The sequence below is a fragment of the Phaseolus vulgaris genome, chromosome 11 (genome assembly GCF_000499845.2).
Source record: "Phaseolus vulgaris cultivar G19833 chromosome 11, P. vulgaris v2.0, whole genome shotgun sequence".
Taxonomy (NCBI): domain Eukaryota; kingdom Viridiplantae; phylum Streptophyta; class Magnoliopsida; order Fabales; family Fabaceae; genus Phaseolus; species Phaseolus vulgaris.
The window spans coordinates 6,968,307-6,979,062 of NC_023749.2; the positions used below are offsets into that span (position 1 = coordinate 6,968,307).

Here is a 10,756-nt window from a genome sequence, read left to right on the forward strand (position 1 = left end):
ACTTTAGATATTGGATTTTAGCTACCTCCCCTTGGAAATTGATTGTATCCAAATGTTGTATCTCTTCTGCTAAATGTGATTGTTTGAATTTAAGGAGGGTGAAATGTGTCTTTTCCATTTTATGGCATTCGATGATACAAAATTTCTTGAGATGAAATTTGACAAAGACATTTTCATCACGCCCCTCGATGGAGAAGCCAGTGAAAGACATTCTGACACGCCCCTCGGTGGCAAAGACTGTTAAATCAACATCTTCCTCGTAGATAGCAGTTAAGCTTTTTAAACCGAGAATAAAAGATTGGAGGTTTTTTATATTAGTGGAACAAGAATTTGACAAACTTAGCAAGCTCTTCAGTTTTTTGCAATTACTAATGTCAATCTTCATCAGAGAAGGAGGGTCATTCCATGACAGGGTAGCAGATAAGCATTCCCATTGATCATTATTGATATAATATTTGATGCAGATGTTGATATAATAGCAGCAGTGTGAGGCCATTCTGATACTATTAAATATTGAATATTCATGAAACTGATGACTAGTATTACTATTGACGGTTAACTGAACCATTAATGTTATTCACAATCATTAGGTAAAATATAGAAATTGAGAAACTTGCATAAAAAAATATATAAATTAAAAATATAAAAATAACCATTGAAATTTATAAAATATCTAACCGAACATTATATTTACTCAAATTAAAATAAGTAGCTGAAAAAAAAGTCATAATTTTTTTTAATAATAACAAAATCGCCATCTATAACTTATTTACAATTCAAATTTTAAATAAAGATAAATCTCATAACTCTAACCACACTACTTCCTCAATTTTAAAATAATAGTATTTTAACCTTGTCACTCATGATAAAGAAAATGCTCAATTAATACAAAATCAGATAAAAAAAATTTCAAAATTTCAATTATTTTTGTTTCTCTCTTCAATTCAAGCAGTATTTTATTGATTTCTTATAATTATAAGAAGGGTATGTAGAAAGAAAATATTGAAGTTCTCAAATCTAATTATGGAGAAAGAATAAAGACTAAGCGTATCATAATTGGAATCAACACAATCAATCATAAAGCAACGTATTCTATTCTGGGATGACATGAATTGGGACAATGATTGAAGACCAATTTAAGCCCAGATTTACAGACTAAAATCCCCTTGCACACCATCTTTAATTTTGGTAAATATGTTACTACTAAAGTGGTCAACTTAGGGAGTGTAATTTTGATACCATCATCATAACTCTGCAAATATCTGTTCCATTGAATGGCAGTCTGATACAGATAGACACTCCAGGTTTTGAAGTTGTGGCACTAAGCTTGGTGTCAGCAACGTCTTTATTCCACGACAATGGTAGATATCAAAGTGTTTGAGATTAGAAAAGATGCCTCTGGGGGACGGAGGTGGTATTAAATTCGCAATATCTTCCTTGCAGATAGCAGTTAAACTTTCCAAATTACAAAGACTCAAATATTGAAGGCTTTCGATATTAGCGCATAAGGAACAAGACAAACAGAATAAGCTCTCTAGGTTAGTGCATCTAGTAACAGAAATTTCCGTCAAATGCTTAGGACAATTTGACGACAGAGGAGCACAAAAGCATTCCCATTGATCATTGTCTTCTACAGATAATATTGCTAGGTCTCTCGGGAGGGCATATGAGAATTCTTTGCAATCTCCAATGTTTATAGTTCGGCACTCAAATTCAATAGGAGTTTCTTCGAAGGTAAAATACTTTTTGTCATTCCAATCCTGATAATGGATAAGATAAGTTTGAGGTCCATAACCGCTGTCCAGGGTTTCTCGCACATAACGGTTGAGGTTATCCCCATCCACAAACCTTCCTGAAAAACATTCAAGCATAGTCATCCCCTTTACATCCTCTACACTTATACTTGAACTACCCCAGACATTCAGGTATTGAATATTGGTCAAACTAGGGAGAAAACTTCCTGGTACCAACTTCAAATTGTCATTCATCGACAGATCTAGCAATTCCAACTTCATTAGATTTTCCAAACCTTCAGGTGCTGCTTGGATGAAACAATATGAAATCTGCAATCTTAATAATGACTGTAGCTCCCCCAATGGAGGTATATATTCCAATTTTGAACATTCTTTGAGGGTTAAAGAAGTGAGAGACCTCAAGTTAGACAGCGAATGAGGCAAACATGTTAACTCTTCATTTTGTGATAAATCAAGTGTTGTTAGAGCATTCATGTGTGTGAAAAAACACTCTGGAATACGTTTAATCAAATTTTCAAATAAAAACAAGGTGGACAAGCGTGGACAATTAGGAGAAGTGCCCTCTGGAATTTCTTGTATCATGTTTTTAGGCAGAGAAACTGCTTCCAAATCAATTGTCCATTCCCGTATGTGAGTTATCTTTTCCATAGCTTTATTACATTTTACCATCATGTTAATGCCACTCTCCTTCAAGATATTCCACGCCATTTTCCTCACCAGACCATTCATTTTTACTCTCCTCGCGAAAACAAAACTACCCGACAATAAAGAATGGTTTATGAGTTTATTCACCATGACATACCCCTCATCAAATATTTCCTTCAAACTACTCTTTCCATTCAACAATCCCCTGTCAGCAAGCTTCATAATCAAATTATCAATTTCGAAATCATTAGCTAACAATGCACAATACAAGAAACATTTTTGCACGTCCTTTTCATTTAAATTATCATAGCTGCGTCTTAGTACACTTAAAACTTCTTCCTGCATCTCCACTTCCATTTCCAATGTGTCAAATCTATTCAGCGCATGTCTCCACCAATACAAGTCAAATTTTCCTTTCATGATTCGAGCAATCACACTGATTCCAAGTGGTAAACCATCACATTCCCTTACAACAGATCTTGCAATATTTTCCACTTCAGGATGAAGTGTTGAAGGTGTCCCAAGGTGTCCGTGTTTTAGTAAAAACAACTCCCAAGCTTCGTCAAAATCACGGAAAGGGCTCACAGTTATCATATTAATTGACTCACAATCCATCTGTTCAAACACATTTTTCAAACGACTTGTGATGATCAATTTAATACCCTTTATTCCAAGAGGAATTCCCACCTTTTCTAGATCAATATATTTCCAAACATCATCCAAAATAACTACTATCTTTTCTCTTTTTTCTAACTCTGATGCCAAAATCATTGCTCTTCTTCTCTCATCATCTCCCGAAAGTCTTACCTTTATTATTTCTGCAATGTGCTGTTGCAATTTGAAAATGGTGAAATTATGGGAAACAGTGACCCATAAGACATCCTTGAAAGTTTTGTTTCTTTTTATCTCACTATGCATGTAAGTTGCTAGGAATGTTTTTCCCACTCCCCCAGTTCCACATATGCCAATCATCAAAACTCTATCATCTTCCAGAAGCTTCTGAATCTTCCTAACATTTTTCCCAAATTTGCTACCAACAAATTCATTTGACAAAACCGAAGGCTTCTTTACCTCATGCTCTTCCACTTTTTTAGTTAACCATTGTATTTTGTTAAATTCTTCTGATATTTCAGGCAAATATATTTCTTCTTCTACAACAGAGAAACACTCAAACTGATTCAGTGAGTTCTTTATATCAACAGCTCGTTGTTTCATGTCCTGCAGTCCGCACAACCAATGATCAACCTCTCTCTTGCGCTTCTTGCCACGTGACTCCAACAACTGTAATTGTGTCTGAATGTCGTCTTCTTTACTTCTCAGATTGGATATAATCACATCTAACTTACTTTGCAAAGTAGTCCTCAAAGTACCATTATGAGCTTCATAATCTGTTTCATTGTTTTGGTGAAACTTAAATCATTTAAAGTAATAATATATTTAAACAAGGAAAAAAAAATACAAATACATTTTAAAGTACAAAATCTAATTAAACAGTATTTTATTTCTTCGTTTTTCCTTTTATTCGATTTTTGAATAGAAGTTTTAAATATATATTACTTTATCAAAATAATATATATATTTTTTCAGAAAAAATATTTAATTAAAAGTATTAAATTTTATGTTTTTTTTCAATATTATTTTTAATTTTTATCTTTTTACTTATTAATTTTAGTTATTTTTTATTTTTTTTCATCAATAATTATGAGAGATTTGAAATAAGCAAAAACTAGCCCATGAGAAATACTACTATTGATATAAAATAAACAAAAGTTTAGAAATGATTAAAAACTTATAGTACTAAAATAAAAAATTTAATCAAAAACTTAATTAGCGATAATAATTTTAAAAAAGAGTAAATAACCTCAAATAGTTGTGCTTTACAATTCCAACACACATAATAAAATGTGGTTAATTTTTTTTAATATATATATATATATATATATTCACATTAAGAAATTTAAAATTATACATGTTGAAACACCAAAATAAAAATTGACCATTAAAAACTAAAATAAGAAAAAAAAACTATATATATTGCATGACCTAAATAAAATGATAAAAATATTTGTGCGAAAATAAGAAAAAAAGAAGATAATGGAAGGGTAAGTAGAATGCATACCTTGTAATGATGCACACCTTTCAGGGTTAAGTGCATTATCAACCATTTCTATATCACCTAGATCACCTTCAACCACTTCAATGCAAAAAGAGATGTAGATAAAATTAAAATCTATTCATTTTTTAAATTTAAACTAAAATCAGAAAAAATTTAAGGTAGTAATTAAGGTAAGTTTATGAAGACATATACAAACAAAATGATGATTGAAAATCAAGCTATCTTGTATCACCTAAAAAATAAAGCACTCAGAATGAAGGGAAACAAATAAAGACAAAAAAAAAATCTATTAGAAAGTTGCATAGAAAGTTGCATACCTCCTAATAATGTTGATCCTGTTTCATGGTTAATTGAACCACCAACAATATCAGTCATTTCCCCAACCCTTTCGGCCACTTCAATAAAACATAAAATATGAGATGATTAAAAAAAAACAATAACATTTTTCTGCTCTTTCATATTATTTTATACTGCTGTATGATTTAGACTTAAAGTTTATTCTTGGGTTAATTAAGTAATAACGTTTAAACAAAATACAGAAAAAAGAGTATGTGAGTGAGAAATAAAAAATAGTTGTACCTTGTGATGTGGTGATGACATTTATATGTTGTTGGGAATGATTTGAAGCTGAGATATGGTTAGGAAGAGAGGAGCATATACGAATGCCTTTTCCTTGTATTCGATCAACATGTGCTTTAATTCTTGAAACTCCTCCTCTGAATTTCAGTCCACAGTGTTTGCACTTCAACCTACCATCTTCTTCAACAGAAACTTGATTCCAGTACTCCTCATCTTTAGGTCTACCCATTATTATTATATTTTCCTCTGCCCACAAAATGAAATCTACTGCGGTAGTGTTGTAGGGTTGAAGTAACCATTCACAGCATCCATTGACTTTGATTACAAGTGAGTATCCAAGTATTATGAAATGCAAAATTAGATAAATAAGGAAAAATTGTTTTACTTGTTGGATCATGGATAAATAATGGAAGACAAAGCAATCATTTCCATTGGAAAATCAGAGAAAGAAGAGGGAATTACCGAATGGAGCCCTTCTTCCAAGTGGTTGATTACTGAATGCAGCAACTTAGTCTCTTTTAACATATGAAATTATGTTTGAAAATGTAGAAGTGATTTGAGAGAGAAAGAGCAAAAATAGAGAAGATGCATCTGAAGTTGGAGAGATTTGGTAGAAATTTGCATCTGCAGAAAAGTAAAAGACACTTGCTGATAGCTCCAAAGAAAGAGTCGGCATTAACTGTTTGGTGAAAAAATTACAAAAATGGTGCAAGCAATTTGACACTCTAAATAAGTATATCGGCTCTAAGTTGCATTGGGGTTTAGGCATTCAGTTTAAATCTTTTTTACACCCAATATCATAATTAATATTTGTTCATGCAAATGATCATTTTTTTAAATTTAATGTATTTTATTTTTAAAAAATAGTTAATAACGTGTTTTTATTTTGAAAAATAATTAATTTTGTTTTAAATTGTATCCATCTTAAACTCTATTTCACGAAAATAATTTAATTTTTTTAAAATAACAAAAATATTTTTAACTTTAACTACATTTAAAAAATAATAAATATTATTAATTTATTTAGAATACTTTATATATATTTTTTGTATATTAAACTTGATTTAGGATAAGTTAGTTTTTTTATAAAAAAAGTTAGTTTTAATTCTTAAACTTTATTTATGATTATTTTAAATAAAACAAATTAATTTTTTAAAAAAAATAAGAACATATATATATATATATATATATTATCTTAAATAATGATTTTTATAGTCAAAGTAATTAGTATTTTAATTAAAATGAAAATTTAAAACCTAATTAAAAGTTAATTTTAAAATTATATACCATTAAAGAAAATTTAATACAAATAAATATTCAGTTGATATGAAGCAAGAATTTATTATAGACATATTTAAAAAAAATATTAATTATTACTTTGTGTAGAAAATAATTCAATTGACTAAAATATATTTAAGGAACGATTTTTCATGTATGTAATTTTTGTTGCGTTTATGTATTTTTGGTGTCAAATTGCACTATATTTGTAATTTTTTCTCTTAAAGTTGCATGTTTTCAGATGAGATCTTTTGCTTTTTATATTAGACGATAAATATGAAATTTTTTTATATTTTAAATTTTTCAGTTGTAACTACTTTTAGTTACATCTGTTTTATAATTTGTAATTCGCACAACTTCATCTCATAACCGATTTTATAAATATAACCGATTTTATAAATATGAGTTAAAATTAGGTGCAGTTCGTAATAAATTTTGACTCTATTTTTCCAATTTGAACGCAAGTGTGAACATATTCCTCGAACAAAGAATAAAATAATCCAATGTTATTTCAATATATTTGGTCTACTTCAAAAGCAGAAACATTGGCCCACATCATCTAACTCAGATTTAGGGACAGAAAAACAAATTTTTTTTTAAGTTTGGTTTAGATTTAAGGAGCATTGTTTGATTTTGTTAAGTTAGCGAAATGAGTGTTTAGAATGTCGGCAGCATGAATGTGAAGGTGGGGTGTGATGACTTCTTGTAACATAATCATTATCCAACTCCAACTTTCCTTTCCTTTTCCATGGAAATAACACCACGTGATTGCTTTCTTCTTCCTTCCAATGCCACCTTTTTCGCAAAATAACCTACTCTCTTACAAAAATGGTTGTGATACAATTTTTCTGACACTTGAAAATGAAGTCATTTTTCGATATAATTAGTTTGATTTTACCTCCTCCACATGTCAGAAATATCTTTATAATAAAGTTTTTATTTTTCAAAAACAATTTCATTTTGATATAAAAGAAAAAAGAAAATTGTTCCATTTTTGTAAAAAAAATAAATTTCTTATAAAAAGGTATCACTATGCAACCTGACATTTTGACTAGACTGACACATCAAGTAACAACAATTTTCTGCTATCACATGAAAAAGTTATTATTAAAAAAAAGATATTATTAAAAAAAGAAAAAAGATATTATTATAAAAAAATAGAAAATAAAAAATTTGGGAGAATTAGACCAAAATTCAAGTTAACAAAAACGATACATAGGTAAAATATACATATTCATAAAGAATTCTAAGAATAGACTAAATGGAAAGCTATTATACCAATGAAATATTTCTCAATAAATATTAAATTAGTCAACTTATCAGCACACGCATCACATCCTTTTACGAAAAGTATGAGTAACTTTAACTCCAATGATTTTTTCATAATAATTAAGACAAATATTTTATGGATTTCGAAACATTCAAAAAATATTTGTCCTAACACTAAATACAGCACAAACCAAAACATAATCCGATCAAAAAAATTTAATATTATTTTTAGCTAAAATTAATGTTTGATTTTCATGATTTATACAGTTTTTTTCATACCCATGAAATAGATAATGTATATACAATTATAAAAATATAATTTATTTTAATTGAAAATAATAGAAATAGGTAAAAGATGTTATTAGCCATCTCAGAACCAATATGGTTTTGTGATATGCAGATGTGAATATGGAGGAGGAAGACGAAACAAGAGTCTTGAATATCAGTTCTACAATGGTAGAGAGTTAAAATCTGAAACAAAATATCTGAATGAATTAAAAACATTATAGTTTAAGTGTGAAAGGTACCCAGAAACACACGTCACATCATAAATAAATGTCTTTAAAATCTTAACTGCGTTGAGGTTCACTTATCTACCTATTGGATAACAGGTTGTGTGACTCTTGCCGACAAAGAAATTAAGGCATGTCAGTGAAGAAACAATTTTTTTCCCAAGAACACTATTTGTTTTGAATTCTGGTTTATTTCATTTTAATTAGTAAAATTGATTTTTTTCAACTGTTAAACGTGATTGAAATTTATTTTAAATAAAAAAGTATGTCCCAATATTAAAATCGATTGCTAATGTAAACTGAAAAACTTTTTTAAGAGCTTCTCTTGTTTAATGATGACCTGTCGAACTTAAAAGATGTTTTTATATTACCCTCTTCATTTACATTAATTAGGTCATGTTGATTTAATTTTTGACGGATTATGTATAAATTTTACATACAAATATTCTTAATAATTTATACAAAATATTGAAAACATAAAATAAATATAATTAATATCTTCAAAACATAAATACTTTCTTTATTTAGAAGGATTAAAAAAATTCAAATATGAAAGAATTCCTATAAATAATTTTTTAATACAATAAATGTTTTTAAATAAATATTTTTTATCTTGTTTCCTTAACTCATTTTCTTAAACGTGTCTGCCATGTGACAGAAAAGGATTGATCGCTAACTTTCATCAATATATTTAATAAGAAATTTTAGCCAGGTTTCCTTGAGACTCTTTTTTCAACATATCCAAATGCATTACAGATCCTGAAAGGTTCATGGAGTAAATCACCAATTTTATTATGGATAGTGAGTACACAAATATGATACATTCATACATGAATAGACTGATAAATTTCTTACATTGTTGCTCCAAAAGGATGATGAAACTATGCCATTAGATACATTCTGAATTACAAGCACATGGTTTGTTATGTGTGACACTAATTCTGATGCTGTCATATCACATCATATCACATGTTTCTTCATATTTTGAATAGGAAAATGATTATTTGACACCTCCAAACTGTTTGCTCCAATTTACACCTGTGTGACGTGGAGGAATGGATGATGTGGCATGGGCACTTTTGGTATTTTTGGTAAAAGCAACGTGACATGTGATCTAAAAACGGGGAAGAGTGTATTACGGTTTGAAATTCAAATTTCCCGCAAGCATAGGAACGTGTAGAGATAGACAAACGGTGACTTCGGTGACGAAGTTGTGTACGGTGACGGCGGAGAGGGCAAAGGTGTGAACTGACGGTGACGGCGGAGTAGTGACAGTGGTTTAGTGCGAACTGACAGTGGTTTAGTGCGAACTGACGGCGGAGTAGTGCGAACTGACGGTGGTGTGCGAAACGCTGCGAGGAAGGAGGAGAAGGTGGTTTGCGAAACGCTACGAGGAAGGAGGAGAAGGTAAGTGTGTTTATTTTGGTGTAGTGATTGACCAAATTTGACTGCTATAGTGGATGTATTTGAGATTGTGCATGCATAACAAGAACCTGTTAAAAAAACATCATCTGTTTATCCAGAAATTTAAAGTTAAAAATTCAATGTGTAGGTAATTTCTTCTTTTTTTTCATAGACAAGATGATAGGTAATCCTGGGAACTGAATTTGTATAGGGTGTGTGACTGTGAAGGATTTTGGATTGATGTTCTATTTCGTTGGCTGACGTTCGAAATTGATATACTGAGAAGCAACAAATGTATCTTAGAAATTAACGTGGGTTCATGGCCTAAGTCCTGAAGGGCAGTTAAAGGTTTTTGGTCTCCTAATCCTTCATATGAAATTTCATGAAAATCTTACAAGTCCTAACACATTTGGTAAGTTGGAGAATCATGTGTTCATAAAAGTACTTGTAATTCCAAAGCCTCCACTAAGGTTATTCTTTTTTGGACATTTTGTTAACAGCAAATAGGTATCATCATTTGGTGTACATATTATATTTAGTTTTTTACCCTTGAATATGTATTTGTTGTCTAGAATACTACAAATATTTTATGTTTCAGCCGGCAAGAGGAATTGTCGCACACACCCAGAAACGAAGTCAGTATATTAAATTTCTATCTCATTGGTACCCTTATAGTGTAAGTGGGGACCCATGTGTTAATAAGTGGGGAACCAATAATAACTTTTTGCATGCTGATTATCTTCATTTTATTTTTCAGATTCTTGTATTTGGAACTGAATGTTGTGTGTAGTTGACAATAGTTGGATGGAATGAATCTTATTTGGGTGTGTTTTAGCATGATGTGGTGTTCATTGGAACCCTGGTAGTGAAAGTGGGGACCCATGTGTTAATTAGTGGGGACCCATGAGTAACTTTGTGCTTGCTCATCGGCTTCAATTATTTTTTTTTTATTCCTGGAACTAGAAATGAATATGGTGTGTAGTTGAGACAAAGTTGGATGGTATAAATGTTAATTGACTGGGTTTTAGCATGATGTGGTGGTCATTGGAACCCTTATAGTGTAAGTGGGGACCCATGTGTTAATAAGTGGAGACCCATGAGTAATTTTCTGCATGTTCATTGTCTTCAATTTTGTTTTTGCATTCCTGTAAGTGGAACTGAATGTTGTGTGTAAGTGACACATAGTTGGACTGTATTAA

At 30.4% G+C, this 10,756-nt stretch overlaps 1 pseudogene; it reads right to left on the minus strand.

The window, feature by feature from the left end:
• Window positions 1-1,053: 1,053 nt before the first annotated feature.
• Window positions 1,054-5,840, minus strand: LOC137829010 (putative disease resistance protein At4g10780; annotated as a pseudogene).
• Window positions 5,841-10,756: the final 4,916 nt, after the last annotated feature.